A 23,438-nucleotide genomic window follows, 5' to 3' on the forward strand; every position below is an offset into this window, starting at 1 on the left:
GCACCAGTATTAAGGGCATTTGCAGAAGAAATTCTTCTACAAGCACTTGGCCTAGCAATAAAAGGCACCTGGTGCAACTAGGGAATGGATTGTCTAGACTACTGGTTAGAAAACCCCAGGAACCTTTATCCTCCTACCTACCCAGGCTCAAACTATTCCATCTAAACTGATTGGGAAATTAGTAGAAAAGCTAGGTATATTTTTAAGAAAAATTTGCAGCTCCACTACCACTATGGACCAGGAATCATTCCTACCTTACAGAGGTCCACGAATCTGAAGGTGCAGGCAGTCAGCTCCTAAGGGTTTCCTTCTTCTTCCTCTTCCTCCTCCTGCACTGCCTGCTCCACACACTCAGCTGCCCAGGGAAACGCTGCTGCCTTTGTGCCTGCAGGATCTTGTCCAGCACCACACCAAGGCTCTGCTGCGCTGCCACAACTGCATTTTCCTCAGAGCCACAGAGCACTGGCAATTGGCACCTCCAGCAGCTGAGGGACACATTCTTCTGAGACTGCCTCACTGCTGCTGTGGGCTGGACTCACGGCTTTGCTTTCAGGCTTTCCCTGCCCATCTGCATCCTCAGACAGCAGGCTCTTGGTCTCATAGCTGTGGCTCTGAGGGAGCAGGGACGCCTGGCCAAAGGCCTTCCTTCAATTACAGTCTGGCAGCTCTCACCAACGCTCGGGCAGACCTGAAGAAGGCTCTTGAAGAAATATCCCAAGGCTGGACATCTTCCTCCTGCTGCTCCAAAACTCCTGATGCCAGAGGCTTCCCTGAAGATTGCAGCACCACCTTTTCTTCGCCACCTGCCTGCTCCAGCACAACACAAAGGCTCTTCTCCTGGGGCACCGCCACAGCATCCTCAAAGCCGTGGACAGGCAAGTGACAGCTCCAGGAAATTGCCCCTGCCTTTGTGGCTGCAGGAAGCACCCCTGAAACCGGCTTTGGACTTCGGGTGTGCCTTCTCAATACACTGGGCCAATTGGCATGCTCAGGCATCAGGAGATTCTGCACAAAATTATGGGCAAAGAAAAGAAAGAGAATTTGGAATTAGATGACCAAGAAAGCTTGTTCTCCCTGGCAAGGCAGGAGCGATGTAACAAAGCCTCTCCAATGCAGTAAGCACCAGTATTAAGGGCATTTGCAGAAGAAATTCTTCTACAAGCACTTGGCCTAGCAATAAAAGGCACCTGGTGCAACTAGGGAATGGATTGTCTAGACTACTGGTTAGAAAACCCCAGGAACCTTTATCCTCCTACCTACCCAGGCTCAAACTATTCCATCTAAACTGATTGGGAAATTAGTAGAAAAGCTAGGTAGATTTTTAAGAAAAATTTGCAGCTCCACTACCACTATGGACCAGGAATCATTCCTACCTTACAGAGATCCACGAATCTGAAGGTGCAGGCAGTCAGCTCCTAAGGGTTTCCTTCTTCTTCCTCTTCCTGCTCCTGCACTGCCTGCTCCACACACTCAGCTGCCCAGGGAAACGCTGCTGCCTTTGTGCCTGCAGGATCTTGTCCAGCACCACACCAAGGCTCTGCTGCGCTGCCACAACTGCATTTTCCTCAGAGCCACAGAGCACTGGCAATTGGCACCTCCAGCAGCTGAGGGACACATTCTTCTGAGACTGCCTCACTGCTGCTGTGGGCTGGACTCACGGCTTTGCTTTCAGGCTTTCCCTGCCCATCTGCATCCTCAGACAGCAGGCTCTTGGTCTCATAGCTGTGGCTCTGAGGGAGCAGGGACGCCTGGCCAAAGGCCTTCCTTCAATTACAGTCTGGCAGCTCTCACCAACGCTCGGGCAGACCTGAAGAAGGCTCTTGAAGAAATATCCCAAGGCTGGACATCTTCCTCCTGCTGCTCCAAAACTCCTGATGCCAGAGGCTTCCCTGAAGATTGCAGCACCACCTTTTCTTCGCCACCTGCCTGCTCCAGCACAACACAAAGGCTCTTCTCCTGGGGCACCGCCACAGCATCCTCAAAGCCGTGGACAGGCAAGTGACAGCTCCAGGAAATTGCCCCTGCCTTTGTGGCTGCAGGAAGCACCCCTGAAACCGGCTTTGGACTCCGGGTTTGCCTTCTCAATACACTGGGCCAATTGGCATGCTCAGGCATCAGGAGATTCTGCACAAAATTATGGGCAAAGAAAAGAAAGAGAATTTGGAATTAGATGACCAAGAAAGCTTGTTCTCCCAGGCAAGGCAGGAGCGATGTAACAAAGCCTCTCCAATGCAGTAAGCACCAGTATTAAGGGCATTTGCAGAAGAAATTCTTCTACAAGCACTTGGCCTAGCAATAAAAGGCACCTGGTGCAACTAGGGAATGGATTGTCTAGACTACTGGTTAGAAAACCCCAGGAACCTTTATCCTACTACCTACCCAGGCTCAAACTATTCCATCTAAACTGATTGGGAAATTAGTAGAAAAGCTAGGTACATTTTTAAGAAAAATTTGCAGCTCCACTACCACTATGGACCAGGAATCATTCCTACCTTACAGAGGTCCACACATCTGAAGGTGCAGGCAGTCAGCTCCTGAGGGTTTCCTCCTTCTTCCTCTTCCTCCTCCTGCACTGCCTGCTCCACACCCTCAGCTGCCCAGGGAAGCGCTGCTGCCTTTGTGCCTGCAGGATCTTCTGTTACTGCATTGTCAATGTCCTGTCCTATGGCATCACCACCGTTTCTCATTAGGCAATGTCTTGTAAATGTGCTGTCCAACAGAATCTCCAGTGTTCCTGTGGATTCTGGTAGTTCAATTTTCGATGCCTAGGTTTTTACAGTCTGTTTTAATAAAAAATACTTTATACGTTGCTTCTCTGTTTCTGTCTTTGAATACATCGTCTCTGTTCTCTTTTACAGTGGACAAATTATTTGGTAAATGTCATTCTGAAAACCTTTATCGTTTCTATGCTGTATAACTGCTGCAACTCTTAGTAGTTCATGTCCTAGATTATACACCATCTTTTCTAGATTAGGTGTTTAAAATACACTCCCCAATTATTCATTGTCGCAGTGTACAAGATGTTGTTACACATATTTGTCTTTTTATTTTTCTTGCAAAATGAGCACAATTTTTTTGGTTTATATCTTTCCCTTCTGAACTCATTGGTTTCCTTTTTTCACTTCCTCTACTCAGATGACCTTTCCTCTTTTTTATTCTTGTCATGATTCACCAGTTCTTCCATACTGCTTTATAGAGACACAGCTGTTGCAACATGTACTTATTAGATATTTTTTGGTTTTTTGGTTTATCCCTTGGTAAGATGATAATATGTGTATTTTTCATTTCTGTGGACTGTAGAATTGTTACATTTTTAAGGGACAGTGTATTAAACCTATACCCCATCTCCAAATTTAAAAAAAATAGTTTCGTTACCTGTCCAGGAGCCATAAAATAGATGTGTATCCGTCATCTAAAAATAAAGGAAGCTTTTGATTTGACTCACACGTTTAGACTTTTTTATCCTGTATGAAATAAAGTAGAAAAAATATGCTATTACAGTTTTATCTTCAAATGTACATCACTTTTAACCTTGAGGGAAGGGTCTGCATTATTGAACAGAACCAATTTAGGCAGTGCAGCTCCAGGTTAACACATGATCAGAACCTTAGACTGGTAATTAAGAGCAGAAAATAGTTTGGATACCATCACAAGGCCACTGCGCATTCTCCTGTTGTCATTGCCACCGTCAGAGTAAAACTGGAATCAAGCAATCCCATTCCATTACAACCAACCTTATGCTGCAAAGGTGGAGCCCTGATCTCAGAAATGACAGAGGTGGCAGAGGTTTTCTATGTGTGAAGGCATCCTCCCTTCCCAAAGGAATTGCAAGTTCCCCTCTCCCCACTCCATTCCATCCATAAACCAAGCACTGACAATCCATGATGATGGTTATACACTGCAGCACTGGGATGTACTTTGCTCCTTAGGTAGATCTAAAGCAATCTGGAAGTTGCTCAGCCTCTTGTGCCCTCTTCAAGTGAGAATTTGTAACTTTTCTTCCAACAATAATCCAGACAAACTACTTTATTAACTGCTCCAAGTGATTACCAGAAGATTTTGCTGTGTTTTCCTATAATGTTTTATTTAACCCAAGTTAAATAAGTACCATTTTGCAAATACTGACACTTTTACGTTTGAATTTCCCACCACACTACAGAGATTGGATAGGTGATCTTCAGACTTCATAGGTTAGGATATTGGCCACAGAGTATCAATAAATAGCAAGTATCAGGACAAAAAATAATCCAATATACACCCCCCAAAATCCACCCTCTTTTTATTTTATTTTACTTTGGTTTATTTTTATTTTATTTTATTTATATTCTGGAAGAAAAGAATTTGACAGCACTGCCATGCATACAACAAGGTGACCCAAGCATGAAGATGAGCAAGCTGATGGTCCTTCAGATTCCAGTTTTCAAGGGTGCCATTAGTGGGACACTGCTTGGAGCACTGCTTACACAGTGTTTATGTTGGGATGAAGCTTACAGAACAGACTAAAATGGGTTTTTTATTGGTCTTGAAGGGACAATTTCTTCCACAAAACATCCAAGACTTCTCAGGGAACAGAAGGGACCACACTGTGCTGTGCAAGGCTACCATGATTTAGGAGTCCAGATTAAATACTGCAATATTCAAATAACCTTGGCATTAACAGCAAAGGGGCAGTGCAATTTCCACAGCTACACAGGGAAAGCATGTGTGTAGATCCACCTCTGAAGCAAAGCCCAGCTACAAGATACATTTGTTTTCTACGTTTGCAGAGAGCCTTTTTCTCCTGCCCAGACCATCCTCTCTAGGATGACTGCAACAAAACCAAAACCACACAACTCATCCAAACCTACCATGAAGATCAGTGCATTCAGCTGCTTCTATAAAACACTTTTCAACTGACACACTTTTCTACTTACTCTAAAAACTAACAGGATATTTATGTGCCATAATTATAAAAAAAACAAATTAAAAAATTTAAAGAGTTAATTTAAAATTAAATTTTAAACAATTAATTTCATTTCAATTAAATCTAATTTTTAAAAAGTCTTTCAGCTTGAACATAACTACCAATCTTGTTACAAGCTGCATAGTTCATACTACAATCCCTCTTTCTTTTTAGTTTCACCTTGGAGAACAGAATTCCAAGGAGCTCTTGAAATCAAACTTTTCCAAGAGCTCCTTTTGTATCCTTTAGTCACTCTGAAAGATAACCATGTAACAAGAAAAGAAAGAGCTGAAGGAAAAGAAGCAGTATTTCATTTGCCCTGAAACTAAGAATTTATAACCTTAAATTTTTACAAATATGATTTTACACAAGAGATAGAGAATGAAGTTTTCCATCCACACTAAAGAAGTGTATGTGGCCTTAGCCATGGCTGCAGCACCTCCAAGGCTGTAACTGCTCTGCCAGGGGTTTATCCATGGCCACGGCTCTGAGGTGCTCCAGCACAACCCCATGCACAGGCACTGATGTTTCAAGGGGTACCTGCTGAGCATGGCCTTATCCACAGCCATAGAGGCTTCAGGTTTATCCTGGGGCCACAATCCCTTCTTGGGCACAGACATAACCACAGCCACAGATGCTCTGAGAGGTTCCTGCTCTGCCATGGGCTTATTCCCAGCCACTGATGCCTGGGGATATCCTGTTCCCATGGGGGCTCATCCACAGGTCACAGTTCCCTTGACTCCAGCTCACACTGGAGTTCCAGCAGCACAGAAACAGCAGCGCTGCCCTGGCCACCTGCCAGCCCAGGTCTGTCACCATGGCTGTCATCCGTGTCCCCAGGCACAGCACAGGAAGAGGAGAAGCACTACAGACAGCAGCAAAATCAAAATGAAACCCCTAACGAGCTCCATGGCAGGCACGGGAGCCTGACCACTCAACAGCACCAACAGCTATAAATCCAACCCAGCACATTCCAGCCAAAGCTGCTCTTAACTCAAACCTTCAAGCTCCATGTCAGGCACCAAAAAGGACTCTCATGGTTTAACCCCAGATGGCAACTCAGCCCCACACAGCTGCTCGCTCACTCCCCCACAGTGCAGTGGGGGAGAGAATCAGCAAAAGGATAAAACTCACAGGTTGAGATAAACACAGTTTAATAGGGAAAAGAAAAACAATGCACACAAACACAGCAAAATAAGGAATCTATTTCCCACCTGCAGGCAGATGTTCGGCCATCTCCAGGAAAGCAGGGCTCACTCACATGTAATGGTAACTTGAAATGGCAAATACCATCACTCCTGAAATCCCTCACTTCCCTCTTCCTTCAGCTTTAGGTGCTGAACATGATGCCATGCAGCCTGGGATATTCCTTGGGTCCCTTGGGGTAAGCAGTGTCCCCTCCCAACTCCTTGTGCTCACCCAGCCCACTCCCTGGTGGGTGGGGTGAGATGCAGAAATGGCCTTGATGCTGTGTAAACTGCTCAGCGATAGTGAAACCATGCCTGTGTTAGCGACACTGTCTCAGCTCCAATCCAAAAGAATGCCCATAGCACCTACTATGAAAATAAATAACTCTACCCCAGGCCAACCAGCTCAGCTCAGTAGCTTCACAAAGCCTGGTTTCCATACCAAAATAAACCTCAGTTGACCATGTTCCATATTGTCAGGTGCTGAAAATGGCACTAATTTGTAACAAGTTTCACAACCTTTTGTTTAAGGTTCTGCAGTTCCCCATTTCCACCGCTCATCTCTTGACAAGCAAACAACAACCAAACCTCCTTTGCAGGTCTCTGTGACACTGAGGCTGCCAGTGCCATGGTGTGCAGCATGAAACAAGGGGGATGGTGCTAGTGAAGCAAAGAACCACTGCTGTACACTGCTCAAGCTCCCTGTGAAGCCAGTGAAATATATCCTGACATTCAACTTAAATACTCGAATTTTACATAACAATTTGAACCCCTCATACCTAGTATTCTCTCATTACTAAAATTCACATACCAGTCTTTGGTACTGGCAGGGAAAAAGTAGCCTCTAATCATTGCAAATGTGGCCACTGCATATTCCAAGATATTGGCACACCACAGGAGAGGAATCCAGTTGTCAAAAATGATGGTAGGTGAGAAGTGGAAGCAAGAAGCATTTGCAAACCAAAGCACACGGGTAATGATCCACGCCTGAAGGCCGTTGATTTCCTATTTATTTACGACACCTAAAATATGAAGAAAAAATTGAGTCTTAGTGACCCTGCATTAATACAGCTTTTAATTAATATGGGTATGCACAGAATATACAGAAGCTCCATCAGGTGCTCACGAAATGACTTCTCTCTTCTCATCCCCGCAGCCAAATACCCTGCACCACTTTTCCAAATGTTCCATTAGACTCTGCTGTACCCACCAGCCTTTGTTAGGCTGGGTTTTTCTCCTCAAGAAACTGAATTTAGACTCTCTCCCAAACCCTAGTAACTATAGTAACAAGTGAGTAGCAACTATAGCACTCTTTCTAACAGTTCACATCACACATTTTGTTTAAGTCCCTTGGCTTAATGTAGCTTAAACAGGTAAAACTATCTTGGTCAAATACCAGCAATAGTTCACTGATAATTTTAAGTGCCATAGTTATCATCCAGTACTTTTCCACTGATGGAGAAGTGCCTAACACATCAACAGTTTTACTAATCATAAGAGATAGAAATGCTATAACTCATTCTAAAAGATGACACAGATTGCTTGCTGGTTTTGTTTGAACTGAACATGTGGGGAAAGTGAGACCATTTATGTCCACATTTCCTCTGGCTACACAATGGTTATTAAAGACTCTAAGAACAGACACACTGCAATTTCAGAAGATAGCATAGTGTGCATGTATTCCAAGGAAAACCTTCCCAGCAGTGGGGACAGCACCTTCTTGTACACCTCCCACTTAGCCAGGGAGAAATTTATGGCAGAAGTCAGGAATGCACACAAATACAGAGCTGTTGTCATTTTAGACTAGTAATACATATAACCTATTATACAGCTCTAAAAGTGTATTTCATGCAAAGCTGTCATCCCATTTTGGTGGAGAGACAGGACAGCTGGTAACTACATGCAGCTCCTTGTAATTTAATTTTGATCTATTTCTTGTCTATTCATTTAAAACAGATGGGTATTGTTATATAGTTGCTATTTCTTAAAAACCTCATCAAGGAATATGTCACACAAGGAATATTTGTGCATATTCCCTACATACATATTTCCTATCTACATAAACTTCATTTGGATTCCAAAATGGCTTGTAAAGTGTGAAACACCACAGGGTAAATGCCAGTGCAACATTCCACCATCCTTTGTGCAAAACGATTCATCCAACAGCTGTGTGAGAAACCAGACTCTGCATCCAGATGATACCTCAATAATGTACCTGAAAAGTGGCCCAAAGGGAATAAATGCCAGCAGCCCCCCTATAGGTCAGCATGAAAGTCCTGTTCCAGATGTCAGACAGATGCTTATTTCCCGTCAGCAAGTACAGATGTAGATCAGTTAGAGAGCACAGCTACTGGGCCCGACACCACGCTGCGGGGGATGCTCATTAGGGGACGCTCACCGGGGCTCACTCCCTCGCAGGGGATCAGCCAATCCCTTGCCAGGGGTCGATCCCTCTCTCGCCATGGCCGCTCCTTTGCCGGGGGTTGGCTCCTCCCTCGCCGTGGGTCTGTCGATCCCTCTCTCGTCAGAGCCCGCTCGTCAGAGCCCGCTCCCCGGGGCTGCCGCCGCTCCGACTCTGCCGCACCAACGGCCCCTCAGCCGGGACAGGCCCCTCCGCGCCCCGCCCCCTCCCGACGGTCCCAGCCAATCCCCGCCCGCTCCGCCCGTTCCAAGGCTCCCCATTGGTGGCCGAGCAGCGCGAGGAGCACAGGCCCCGCCCCCCGTCCCGGTGCTCGCGCCGAGGCTTCGACTGTAACCGGGACAGCGGCGGCCGAGGGGTCCCGCGCGCAGCGGCCGTTACTCCACGGCTGCGCTGCGAGCGCCGCCAGGAACGCGGGGGCAGGAGGCGCTTCGGACACCGAGCACGAGCCATCGCTAAACAAGGACCAGTTCGGGGCATCGGCTTCTCCCACCACGCTCTTCCCCGCTGCCCTTGAGACGCTACAGTAGCATTTTAGATGATTCGGTGTTTTCTTTCTTCAGCAAGTTTTTTCTCCTGATGGGATGAAATGAGCCATCACGTGCTGTAGGACAGAAAATAGGAATCCCGTTACTCCAGCTAGTTCTCAGTAATTCCTATGCCTCTACCAGAGAATCACAAATAAAAGTTATTAAAATCTATTATAAAGCCTTCAGGTCACATGAAATTTGGGAGTGGAGGAGAGGAAGCAAAAAATCTTTACCAATTCCCTATGAACTTCCATTTGACAAAACATAAGCAAAACACTGATATCAAAGTAATCCACTTTAGTCCTTGCTCACTATAAATTTCTTTTAAGATGCATAGATAATATATGGCTTATTACTTACACAAACAAAACGAAAATTAAACAAGTCTAACCACATTCTCATAAACCTGTGAAAATAAATTTCTGTAACTTAACTGCCTTTCTGAATTTGAGAGATTCCTACTGCTGTAACATTACCTGTACCCGACCTTGACAATTGGATGCTTTCACCCAGAGTCCTTCTCCGTATATGACATTTACACCATAGCACACAAGATATAATCCTACGTAAGTCAAAAATCAGTGGGAATGGAGAATGACTTACTCAGCAACCCCTAATTCTCTCTGCAGAGAGAATATGCTCTGTAGCCTTCTTTCCGTCTGATCAAACACTTTCTATGGTAAAGATCGTCATCCTATAGTCAGAACTATGGAATGACTTCCCGGCTCGGTGTGCCTCATCACTGCGAAACTGATCCATTACCTGGACGCTGAGTGAGCCTGGCCATACCCTCTGCATCCATCTCCTCCCTCGGCAACCTGTTCCAATGCCTGACCACCCCAACAGCAAAAAAAAAAATATATAATATGTAATCCAAATGTCCACTATGCCATCTTAAGGCCACTTATTGTAGTAGCCCTGTAAGCTTCTTTCCAGAAGCGGTGTGGGGGGAAGGCGGCTCGTCGTTTCTCTCTGCCGACACGACTAACTCCCTTCCAGGCCCGCTCCCACACAGGATAACAATAAGGAAGGAACGCACCCATCCACGGGCCCGACACCACGCTGCGGGGGATGCTCATTAGGGGACGCTCACCGGGGCTCACTCCCTCGCAGGGGATCAGCCAATCCCTTGCCAGGGGTCGATCCCTCTCTCGCCATGGCCGCTCCTTTGCCGGGGGTTGGCTCCTCCCTCGCCGTGGGTCTGTCGGTCCCTCTCTCGTCAGAGCCCGCTCGTCAGAGCCCGCTCCCCGGGGCTGCCGCCGCTCCGACTCTGTCGCACCAACGGCCCCTCAGCCGGGACAGGCCCCTCCGCGCCCCGCCCCCTCCCGACGGTCCCAGCCAATCCCCGCCCGCTCCGCCCGTTCCAAGGCTCCCCATTGGTGGCCGAGCAGCGCGAGGAGCACAGGCCCCGCCCCCCGTCCCGGTGCTCGCGCCGAGGCTTCGACTGTAACCGGGACAGCGGCGGCCGAGGGGTCCCGCGCGCAGCGGCCGTTACTCCACGGCTGCGCTGCGAGCGCCGCCAGGAACGCGGGGGCAGGAGGCGCTTCGGACACCGAGCACGAGCCATCGCTAAACAAGGACCAGTTCGGGGCATCGGCTTCTCCCACCACGCTCTTCCCCGCTGCCCTTGAGACGCTACAGTAGCATTTTAGATGATTCGGTGTTTTCTTTCTTCAGCAAGTTTTTTCTCCTGATGGGATGAAATGAGCCATCACGTGCTGTAGGACAGAAAATAGGAATCCCGTTACTCCAGCTAGTTCTCAGTAATTCCTCTACCAGAGAATCACAAATAAAAGTTATTAAAATCTATTATAAAGCCTTCAGGTCACATGAAATTTGGGAGTGGAGGAGAGGAAGCAAAAAATCTTTACCAATTCCCTATGAACTTCCATTTGACAAAACATAAGCAAAACACTGATATCAAAGTAATCCACTTTAGTCCTTGCTCACTATAAATTTCTTTTAAGATGCATAGATAATATATGGCTTATTACTTACACAAACAAAACGAAAATTAAACAAGTCTAACCACATTCTCATAAACCTGTGAAAATAAATTTCTGTAACTTAACTGCCTTTCTGAATTTGAGAGATTCCTACTGCTGTAACATTACCTGTACCCGACCTTGACAATTGGATGCTTTCGCCCAGAGTCCTTCTCCGTATATGACATTTACACCATAGCACACAAGATATAATCCTACGTAAGTCAAAAATCAGTGGGAATGGAGAATGACTTACTCAGCAACCCCTAATTCTCTCTGCAGAGAGAATATGCTCTGTAGCTTTCTTTCCGTCTGATCAAACACTTTCTATGGTAAAGATCGTCATCCTATAGTCAGAACTATGGAATGACTTCCCGGCTCGGTGTGCCTCATCACTGCGAAACTGATCCATTACCTGGACGCTGAGTGAGCCTGGCCATACCCTCTGCATCCATCTCCTCCCTCGGCAACCTGTTCCAATGCCTGACCACCCCAACAGCAAAAAAAAAATATATAATATGTAATCCAAATGTCCACTATGCCAACTTAAGGCCACTTATTGTAGTAGCCCTGTAAGCTTCTTTCCAGAAGCGGTGTGGGGGGAAGGCGGCTCGTCGTTTCTCTCTGCCGACACGACTAACTCCCTTCCAGGCCCGCTCCCACACAGGATAACAATAAGGAAGGAACGCACCCATCCACGGGCCCGACACCACGCTGCGGGGGATGCTCATTAGGGGACGCTCACCGGGGCTCACTCCCTCGCAGGGGATCAGCCAATCCCTTGCCAGGGGTCGATCCCTCTCTCGCCATGGCCGCTCCTTTGCCGGGGGTTGGCTCCTCCCTCGCCGTGGGTCTGTCGGTCCCTCTCTCGTCAGAGCCCGCTCGTCAGAGCCCGCTCCCCGGGGCTGCCGCCGCTCCGACTCTGTCGCACCAACGGCCCCTCAGCCGGGACAGGCCCCTCCGCGCCCCGCCCCCTCCCGACGGTCCCAGCCAATCCCCGCCCGCCCCGCCCGTTCCAAGGCTCCCCATTGGTGGCCGAGCAGCGCGAGGAGCACAGGCCCCGCCCCCCGTCCCGGTGCTCGCGCCGAGGCTTCGATTGTAACCGGGACAGCGGCGGCCGAGGGGTCCCGCGCGCAGCGGCCGTTACTCCACGGCTGCGCTGCGAGCGCCGCCAGGAACGCGGGGGCAGGAGGCGCTTCGGACACCGAGCACGAGCCATCGCTAAATAAAACCAAACCTTCTGGAAGAGTGGGAACTGGTGTCCAAGGAAATACTTTACACCTGCACTTAGGTCACAACGTTCCCCTGCAGCGCTATGGGCTGGGTACTTTAGGCGGCCACAGAGCCCTTAAGGGGAACTGGGCCTACTTGTCTTGTTATCAAAGCGGCCAAAGAGTCCCTAAATCAGACTGGGCCCCCTGGAGTTGTTACTAAACTCTCCCCATTCCACTGATGGTTCTGTGCAATTTCCAATGGCCCCACAAAATAAGGCCTCGGGCTGCCGGCCAAGAGGTGCTGAACACGAGCCCAGGTGCGCCCAGGTGGCCAGGGAGGACAATGGCATCCTGGCCTGTGCCAGCAACAATGTCGCCAGCACGACCAGGGCAGTGACTGTCCCCCTGTTCTGGGCACTGCTGAAGCCCCACCTTGAATCCTGGGGTCAGTTTTGGGTTCCTCACTACAGGAATGTCTTTGAGGTGCTGGACTGTGTCCAGAGGAAAGGAATTGAGCTGGGGCAGGCTCTGGAGCAGAGGTCAGATGAGAAGCGGCTGAGCGAGATGGGAGACAGCCTGCAGGAACGGAGGCTCAGGGACGACCTTCTCTCTCTCTACAACTCCCTGGAAGGATACTGGCTTGGGGAGGGGGATTCCTAATGATAAAGTATCTATCCCATAACCCTTTGTTATAGATACATATTATATTGTTGGCTTTTCACAAATATGAAAATGAATGTTATGTATATAAGAATGGGAAATTTTGTTGTATTAATATAGTTTTCTTTATTTCTGTTATTTATGAAACTTAGAAATAGTAGTATAATACGTATATGTTAGGCCATGCCATAGTATTAAAATAAAAACTTCTTTTGTTTTTGTAACCCAAAGACTGAGAAAAAAAAAAAATAGCTAGAGAACTCCTGCATTTGTAAACTATCTTAACCAGATGAAGACAGCAGTGACCAGAACTCTGGGGGGGAGGAATTTATTGCATTTCTGGTATCAGGGAATGTAAATCTCGATGGCACCAAGAAGATTGATCTATTGGGAAGGGGGCAAGAGAAAACTAAACAGAAGAACACCAAAGATCCTAAGAAGAATGTATGAATATGTACGAGAATTTATGGATATGTAGTAGGGTTCTGTTTCTAAGGGACAATCCTTTGTTAGTAAGGTGTGCTCTCTTGGCTGAATGCAGAGACACCCGGCCATATCTGTATACTTTATTTTTTTCTCCTAATTGTTTTTGTTATTAAACTTTTAAATTCTATAAAATTATGTTAACCTCGTTTTTCACACCTTTGTGCCAAAATGATCGTCACTGTGTCTTTAGGATTTGACAGCTGGGACACCTTGAGGAGGATGGAGGGGTATGCTTTAGGGCACAGGGTTTTAAAGGCTGCCTAGGCAATTGCACATCCTGCAACAGTGTATGTCTGCCTGAGACTTTGTGGAGGGTGGGTCCTGCCTGTTAGAGACTGGAAAAGGTAATCTTTTTTGAGACGTCCTGGGAGGCTTGGAATGTGTGCTAGGGGTAGATCGAACCTTGCTCTGGAGAGGTAGTGCTCTGTCCCACAATGTCTGCCAGTCCCGGCACACTGAAGGCAGCCCCAGTTTTGCCTAACCCAGTCCCTGAGAGGCCAGGGGACCAGAAGTCCCTCCTGGAAGGAAGGCCCAGGATGGGCTGAAAACTTTTGGAGTCACCACAAGGAAGTGTGGATCACCACAAGGCAAGTGTGAAAAATGAGGTTCACATCATTTTTATAGAATTTAAAAGTTTAATAAAAAAGACAATTAGGAGAAAAACATAAAGTATACAGATACGGTTGGGTGTCTGCATTCAGCCAAGAGAGCACACCTTACTAACAAAGGATTGTCCCTTAAAAACAGAACCCTACTACATATCCATAAATTCTCGTACATATTCATACATTCTTCTTAGGATCTTTGGTGTTCTTCTGTTTAGTTTTCTCTTGCCCCCTTCCCAATAGATCAATTTTCTTGGCGCCATCGAGATTTACATTCCCTGATACCAGAAATGCAATAAATTCCTCCCCCCCAGAGTTCTGGTCACTGCTGTCTTCATCTGGATAAGATAGTTTACAAAAGGAAATAAAAAGGTCTCCAGCTATCTTTTTCAGTCTTTGGGTTACACAAACAAAAGTAGTTTTTGTTTTAATGCTATGTCATAGTTTAACATACATGTATTATACCACTATTTCTAAGTTTAATTAATAACAGAAATAAAGAAGACTATATTATTACAGCTAAATTTTCTAATCTCATACATATAATATTCATTAGAATACTTGCGAAAAGCCAATAATATGATATGCATTTATAACAGCAAGCACGTGGTCCTTTAGCCCTACCTTCATCTGGGAGTTTTATATCACTGGAACCCAGGACTCCATAGATAGATGTCTGTTTTTCTTATCCTTCTTGCCTTCCTGGTTTTCTTTTTCTTCTTCTCTCTCACAGAACGTAACACTGAATGAGTTTAAAGATTTTCTATGTTCAAGGGGCTAATTCTATGCTAAGTGAAGTTAGGTTGTGTTTACTCTTTTCACAATGTTCCTTAATTTTCCATAGCTTGCCAGTCAACTTTTGTGTGCTTTTTACCTCCTGAGAATATCTGGTTGGGATTTTCTCCTCTGCATCCACCCAGAGCAAAATAATCTTGGTTTAATCCTGAAATTCAGTGACTGAGGTGTAACGCTGCCTGCTTCCCTTCAGCAGATCAGGGCAGTCAGTTGCGTGGTTTCTGTGGGAGCTTTTGTGCATTTGGCTACAGGACTTTGCTATGCTGCAATTCAGCAATGTGATCGATTCTGCCTGCTTTTCCTGCCTCCCTGCCGCTCAGGAATGCAGAGCTGGCCGCACAGTGCCACCTGGAGCCAGGGCAGTCTCCGCCATCACCTGAGTGCCCAGGGAATCCCTCCCTTCGCTCCCTTTTGTCTGAGCCACCGTTGCCCCCTCGGTGAGGATCCGAGTGTGCACAGGAGCGCCCTCTGCCGGCCGTGAGGGACCCTGGCCCCGCCCCCTGCCGGCCGCGATTGGCCCTGGCCCCGCCCCCTGCCTGCCGTGGAGACCCTGGACCCGCCCCCTGGCCCCGCCCCAGCCAGCAGCGCCCCCTGCCGGGTGTGGTCATAACTGCACCAAAGGGCAAACAGCGCTCAGCGGGGGGAAAACTCCTGTGCTTGTGTTGTTGTTTGTTCTGTCTCCTCTGCACATATTTCATACCAAAGAACTGTTACTCCTTCTCCTGCATTTTTGCTTGGAAGCCCCATAACTTTCAAAGTTATAAGGATTTAGAAGGAAGCATCTTCTTTCCATCCCAAGAAGGTTCCCACCTTCCTTACCAGACATTTGACTTTTAAACAATACAATTTGTGAAAAAAACCTGGGAAAATTTCATTGTTTCATTTACTACATGATTTCACATATAAAGAAACCGAGATATCTTTCCATTTCATTGGCATTTTCACAAAGGTAAGTGCATTAAAATTTGAATTCTACCCTTTTTCTACCCTTTTCTTCTCAAATAGTGCATTCCTTTGTCTTTCAGTACAAAAGCAACAAAGTCATTGTAGGTAACAGTGGCAGAATACGCTGTGTTATTGTCACAGGGACTACCTGCTCACTTCACCAGCTCCTCTCTGGTGTTTATTGCTGCCCAGTGAAGACGAGTCACTTTTTCTTTCTCTGGTTGTCTAACATCGTATCCTGCTTCTCCCTGTTGTTTGCATTGCTCTGGCTTTCCACACCTTAGATGAGGAAAAAAAAAAGAAAAATGCATTTACTTACAATTTTTTCAATATTCTCCAATCTGGAGACAATTACATCCTAAAAAAAAATATATATATATCTCAGTAAGCATCACCCAGCAGTTCCTACTTCAGCAAATTACATATTACATTCAATGGAAACCTTATAAAAAGAGTGGGGCTTTGCCCTGAGGAGTAGAAGTTTCTACTTAACAAACCTGCCTGAAATGCTTTTGTTTTATTTATAATAGTAGCTGTGATTTTTCTTCTTCCACTACAGGGAGAAAATGAAACTGAAAATGTTTCCTTTGTAAAAATGGAAGCTTTGTAACTGTTATAAATGAGTAGCCAATTTGATTAATAAAAAAATAAATTTATTCTATAATCAAATTAAAATCATAAAAAGGAAACCATGAGCAAAAATCAGTTTGGCACTGTGCCAGGCAAACAGCACCAGGTGATACAGGGAGGAGGCTATCTGCAGCACTTCTCCACCATGCCTCACAAACTGCAACTGTCCCAAGCTGCTTTTTATGTTTTCAGGCTTTTCAGGGGTCCTTTGGAATATACTTCTTGCAGACAAATATTCATGCTATTTTGGGTGTATATGTTGTAATTTCATCGGGTTTCTTGGAAATACACTTCTTGCAGACAAATATTTATGAGTGCATATCGTTATAATCTTATCGGACAGAGGTTTCTTGGAAATATGCCCCTTGCAGACAAATATTCATTTTGGCCTTGCTGCATATCACAATAATCTCATCAGGGAAGGTTTCCTGGAAATATGCTAGGATTCTTGTCAGACAAGATTATAACTTTAGCATGAATTTATTCATGCTATGTATCACAGTCCCCCCCTTTCTTTATTAATTCATTAATTCGTGCTTTAGGATAAATTTTGATATGGTTAATTTATTTCATAATCAGTATTTACAATCAATATTTTTTTATAAGATTGGTTATTCTAGTATCTGATTTTTTGTTTGGGTGCTTAATTATATATCAGTGCAGGTGCAGATATCCTGAGCTATATTTTGGCTGTGCAGTAGCTTAATGCTACTTGTCAAATAGTCGTTTCTGAGCTTCAAATCTGGCCAGAGCTTCAGCAGCTCTGCTCTCTTTATTTTCTTTCAATTCCATTATTTTAGATATTTTGGGTGTTCCCTTGGATTGACCGGTCTTTATTGTAGCTAGCTCAGGATCAACGGGCATTGCTGCTACTTGCATGCTTTAGACAACAGAACGGATTAGTCTGATAAAACATGGTATGAGACAAGGCAGAAATAATAACCCCATTATTGAACATAATATTAAAAATCTTAATTTTTTCCACCAATTTTTCCCCTCAAACAATTGATCTCACCATGAATCTTGAAGGACAGAATTCCATTTTTGAACTGGTATATGTGCCACTTTTTTAATTCCTGCGGCAAGGTTTCTTATGGTTTCTCCATAGTCATTTTTTTCTACACAGAATTCAGATTCATTGAAGTTTCTGCAGCATCCCCCTTCTTCTGCCAACAGGTAGTTCAAAGCAGTTCGGCTCTGATAGACAAATGCTTGCATTTGTGAGTGCTGTTTAACTAATAACTCGAGAGCATCAGAGGTATGATTTGATACAATTTCTACCACAGCTTGAAGTCTTATTAGTCGGTTTAATAAGTAAATTGGGGTCCTATATCCCCAGCTCCCATCTTGAGCCCAAGCTGCTGGACCATAGTAAGCTATAATCCTTCCTGCAGGCTACTCATCTTCTCCCCACTTCTGATTCCCTCCTGCTTTTGGAAACTCAAGATTCAGCTCTTTTTTCTCTGCCTAGGGTCTCATATAGGGGTGCTTCTAAGAGTTTACTTTCGGACTTTGGTAGCACAAAGGAGGGTCGAATCATTCCCAGAGCACAGGATCCTTTCCACCTGTGGGGTAATTCACTGTATGCTTTTTCCCCACATATCCAGTGTTGCTGATGGAGATGAATAGGTCACACAAACACAGCTCGATGTGTGGTGAAAGGAAGAGAGAGTTTATTTCTTCTCCCAGGATTTATAGGTTTCTGACCACGGCCAGGGATTAGATGGTCAGGATAACATCTTCCCAACTGCACTGGCTGTGAGAGATGTCCATCACAAGATGTGTATCAGAAAGAATGTACACATCTCTATGTTTACAGTTACTGTCTTGAGAAAGTCTTTAGAAAACTATGTCAGCAAGATCAGAAGCTGAGTTTCCAGGGCAACATCCAGTATATTCCGTCAGGTGCTTTCTATTGGTCATTTACAGTTTCTGGTTTATCTCACTGATTCTTTAAGCTTTTTAAGGATTGGCAAGGATTAGCTCCAGGGCTTTTGTGCCAACATAATTTAGTCTGATAATTCTAATCACAATTTGGTTTTTTTGTTCTACTCCAGTATCCAGTGGGGGTTTCTGGTTGCCAGACTTTGGTATTGTTATTTGAATTCACTGCTAAAGTGAAGATACAAGGAGTATATCCCACTACTTCAGCATGTCTTTTTCCTTCTCTGCTGATACAAACTGTTCCAATTATTCAGTGATCTAAAACCCACCCTTCAGGTTGTTTTAATGTTTTTGAAATTTGGGTATGATTCCATTTTAGAAGTTGCTCTGGAGTTAAGCGCTCACCTTTCCATGGCCATTTCTCAGCTGATTTAAGCCCTCCACAAATCTAACAATTAGATAATCTTAATTCTGTAGCGATCTCTTGTATTAGATCTACAAAAAGGTTCTTGTTTGAGGTGGTGTCATGGAGTTACTTTACCTTTAAGGAAAGTTGGAGTTGCTGGGGACTGCGTGGAGTCTTTTCTCCTGACCAATTATTGGTCATTGCTGAGAATTGACAGCAGTTTTAGCCATTGAAAAGTAAAATCAACTTGTGAACCCCACCTTAAAGTAAAAAAACCAGAACTCTCTTGTTCTCTTTGTTTTCTTGGCTGTGAAAGGTAGCAGAGCTCCAGCTGGCCTCCGGTTCTCTGCCCCGGCCATGCGGCCGGGCGGGGGCCGGGCTGGGCCTGCCGTTCTCCCGGCCGGGAGATGGGACTGCGGGGCTTGCCCAGGGCCGAGCCGGGCCAGGCCGGTTCCTGGCTTGGCTGCAGGTTTTGCTGTGTTGGAATTTACCAGAAACTGCCGAGTAAAGAAGGAGAGGGGCTCTGGGCCTGCTGCAAGCAGAGACGGTGACCACACTCTCCTGAGCAGCTATGAGGAACTTTCCATCGCAGACAGCTCCAGCTCCTGTTCAGCAGAGATCACCGAACCATCTACAAAAGCTTGAGCAGGATTTTAACTCTTTCTTATCCAGATGAGACTTGCGGATTAATCTTTTTGTCCAGAGAGAGAAAAGGAGAGTGATCAACATGAAAAGAGACTTTATAAACTACTAGTGGCAAGAAAGAAAAGAAGCTTCAAGAAAGGTAGCGAATTAAGAAGATGCTTTAATTAAGCTGAAATATCTTTCTGTTAAAACTATGGGGATGGACAATGAAGTCCTGAAAAGAACTCCTTTAATTCATGATGGAGTATGGGGAGGAATAGTGTTCAAAGTGTAAATTTGAGTAAAAAGTAGAGTAATTATGGTATAGTGAAGTGCTGGGAGATTTGAAGCCTTGAGAGGCAATGAGAAAACTGTTTTCTAGTGAAGCTCACAGAAACAGATGAAGAATACTTTTTGCCTTTGAATAACTTATCCTTAAAAATGCCATCCCTAAACTCATGACCCATGACACATTTCAGAGTGATGTGGAATGGGAGGGGTGGGCTTTGATAACAGCAGCTCTGGGCAGCTGATATCAAGGAAACGGAAAACTATAACAAAAATCGTTTTCTTGTGAGAAACTCCATAAATTAACAGAAAGGAACTTCTGTTTCTCTACAGAGACTGGTGAAAAGACTGTAGAAAGAATTGGAACTGTTTAAACCATCAAAGTTCTAAAGTTTCTGTCTCTGTTGTCATGTGAACAAAAGAATGGTGGGCAGTAAGAAATGAAAAGGTTTTTCTGGAAGTTTATTCTGGTGTTCTTATTATTGTAGTTTGTCAATAAACTTTCTTTATTCCTTTTAAATTTTATGCCTGGTTTGCTCTTGTTTTAATCCATATCTCACAGCAAGAAATAAGTAATTTTTTTCCCCTTTTGTTAATTACTGGTTTAAAACCACGACAGGTGGGTAGGCTCCAACTACCACACTGTTGTTCTAACTCTTCATATTGGTTATTTAATGCTTTTAGCTGTTATTGTTCTATTTCTTTCTTTGCCTCTGCCTTTTGTTTTTCTAATTATTGAGCTATTTCTTTCAATTTACTTTCTGGATCTACTCTTTCTCCATCTCTTACAGAGCAGAAAGTTCTGCTGTATTGTAAGCAAATTCGGTCATCATTACTGTCGAGAAGATTAGTTATTACGGGCTCATTGCTGAGAGAAATCATTTTACCATATTTAAGATTTTCTCCAACCCAATACATTTTCCCTCCCATAGTACACATTTTTAGTTGGTTGTGATTATAGCATATTGCACTAACTTGGGAATGTGCCATAAACATTTATTCCATTCTCCCTCCGATCCATACTGAATGGTTACATTTGTTACAAGTGGGGACAATAGGCTCTAATCCAGCAGCTCATTTGTGTAATGCATGGGCCAGTATTTTCTTACTTTCTGGTGTAGATTGCACCTCTAACCACTGATTTTTAGGTGTTGCTCTTGGGTCATGGCAGATTACTCTTTTTTTTATTTGGCACATTTTCTACTGAGTTTGGTTATCCTCACACTCCCCTATTTTGTCGCCAATTTTGCAGTCATAGTGTGTGTGATATGCCAAGGTTTCTGTGACCCTTTGTTTTTCTAGGGTGTTTTTAAAACACTGCCTACAGTCTTGGGTTGAGCTTTGCTTCTCAGAGCTAGGGTAACTCTTGGAGAGCAGACTGATTGTTCCGCCCATTATCAGACTCAGAACCACTAGGGCTCCCCACACATGTACTCCTCTGCCTCTGCAAAAGCCCACAGGGTTGGGCCCTGTGGCAAGGGAGTCCATCTTCTCAGCAGCATGGGTATCCTTCAGGGGATCCATGGGTGGAACAAGCTGCATGTTTTCTCTTAAAGGCATCCTACTATGATATTTTGACTGCATCAGCATCACAGGGTACGTTGTTTGTTTGCCAACATTCAATTATAAGCACTTGTGCCTTCGACCTCAATTTACCTCTTACCCCTTCTTGATACAATCTATACCACCCCAGGGAATCTAATTCAAATATGCCCAAGTTAGTAGCGACCACTAATGAATTGGTGGTTATACAGGTTTCTTCTACCGAGCATGCTGGACAAAGCCCTTTAGGTTTATACCTGTGCCTACAGTGTTTAACCCAAATTTCTTGACAATAATAGCACCTAAAATGAGCAAAAGGATAACATTCACATTCTGGTACTAGACACATTGCTTTGTCTTCATCAGTCATTAGTATATTGATTCAGCTTTATCTTCAAACTTCCTGGAGGAGATAGTCACTTTCCATTCAGGTGCTCTCCTGGTGTTCAATCTTCTTTACTAGGGAATGGTGTGTCCAACCTTTTTCAGCCATTTGTACTGCTGTGTCTGTGGTTAAAAGCACAAGGAAAGGACCCTCCCAGTGAGGTGTGAGGGAGACTTCTGTCCAAGTTTTAATTAACACTTCATCTCCTGGTTGTATTTTATGTATAGCAAACCCCAAAGGAGTGCTTTACATTATTAACTTCTTTTTCTTACTTCTTGTAAATTCTGACAGCTATTAAATAAGGCTGGATTTGGTTATCTTCCAGTCTCGGATGCCCTACTGGCATTCCGTGCTCATATGGCATTCCATAAAGCATCTCAAAGGGTGACAGTCCACTCTTGGAGTGTGGCATCATTCATATTTTAACAGAGCTAAGGGGAGGCACTTAACCCATGACATTTTTGTCTCTAACATCAGTTTTGATAGCTGGGCTTTTAATGTTTGGTTCATCCTTTCTACTCGTCCAGAGCTCTGAGGGTACCATGGGGTGTGGTATTCCCAGTGGATGCCTAAAGCACCTGCCAGTTGTTTAACGATTTTTGATGTAAAGTGTGTCCCCTGGTCTGAATTAATATGATCTATTATGCTGTACCATGGTATTGTCTCTTCTAACAGTACTTTTGACACTGAGCTGTGGCTCTGGCACTGGGAAAGGCCTCTACCCAATGTATTAACTGATCTACTGTTACTAACAGATATTTATACCTCCCCACTTTGGGTAGTTCAGTGAAATCTATTTGGATTCTCTCAAATGAGCGGTATGCTAAAGGGTGGCCTCCTAATGGAGTCTGCCATGTCCTGGTCTTATTTATCTTCTGACATGTCATACACCCTAACACTTCTTGTTTTGCTAGCTCATAGATTCCTTTACACCCAAAAAACTTCAAAAACTGCTCTGCAAGTGCTCGTGCTCCCCAACGAGTCTGTTGATGTAACCTACTCAAAACCTTTTTTGTATAATCTCTAGATAGCAATTCTGTTCCATCGGGAAGTTTTCATTTATTTTCTCTCCATTCACTCAATTTCCTTTGAAGTGGGATGGGAAGGGTATTCCTGAAATTCATCTTTTTCAATTTCTGGAATATCTATTACTAATAGTGCTGCTTTCTTAGCTTCCATATCTGCTAAATTATTGCCTCTTGTCCTAAATAGCATTCCCATCTGGTGGCTCTTAACATGGACTACAGAAATTGCTTCCGGTCCCCTAATAGCTTTTAGGATTTGTTTTATCAATTCTTCATGAATCAATCCTTGTCCTTGGGTACTAGTTAAACCTCTTCCCACATTTCTCCAAAGGTGTGGGCTACCCCAAAGGCTTATTTGGAGTCCATAAAAATTGTCCCTTTCTTTTTTCTTAACCTCTTAAGTGCTTGTAAAACTGCATAGAACTCGCAGGCTTCTGCTGACCAACTAGCACTTAAGGGTCCTGATTCTACAACTTCTCCTGTCATTCCATCTACTATTGCATATCCTGACTTCCTTTTCCCTTCTATGACTCTCAAAGACCCATCTACAAACCACTTCTCTCCTTCTTCTAGTTCTTCTTCAAGATCTGGTCTTTGTTTGTAATTCCACCACTTCTGCACAATTATGATTATATACTTCAATGGTTCACCGAACAGGAATGGTGCTGGATTCTGAGCGGTAGTTTTTCGCAGTTCCAGGTCAGGAGAATGAATTAGTATAGCTTCATATTTTAAAAGCCTAGCATCTGTGAGCCATTTGTCTGCTTTCTGTTGCAAAATGCTTCTTACATTGTAGGGGGTATATAGTATTGAAACAGAGAAATTAGGAATTAAACATAAATAAATGCTTGACTAAAAGAAGGGGGGGGGGGGGTTGACAAAAACC

This window comes from Poecile atricapillus, chromosome W, assembly GCF_030490865.1.
Source record: "Poecile atricapillus isolate bPoeAtr1 chromosome W, bPoeAtr1.hap1, whole genome shotgun sequence".
NCBI classification, from domain to species: domain Eukaryota; kingdom Metazoa; phylum Chordata; class Aves; order Passeriformes; family Paridae; genus Poecile; species Poecile atricapillus.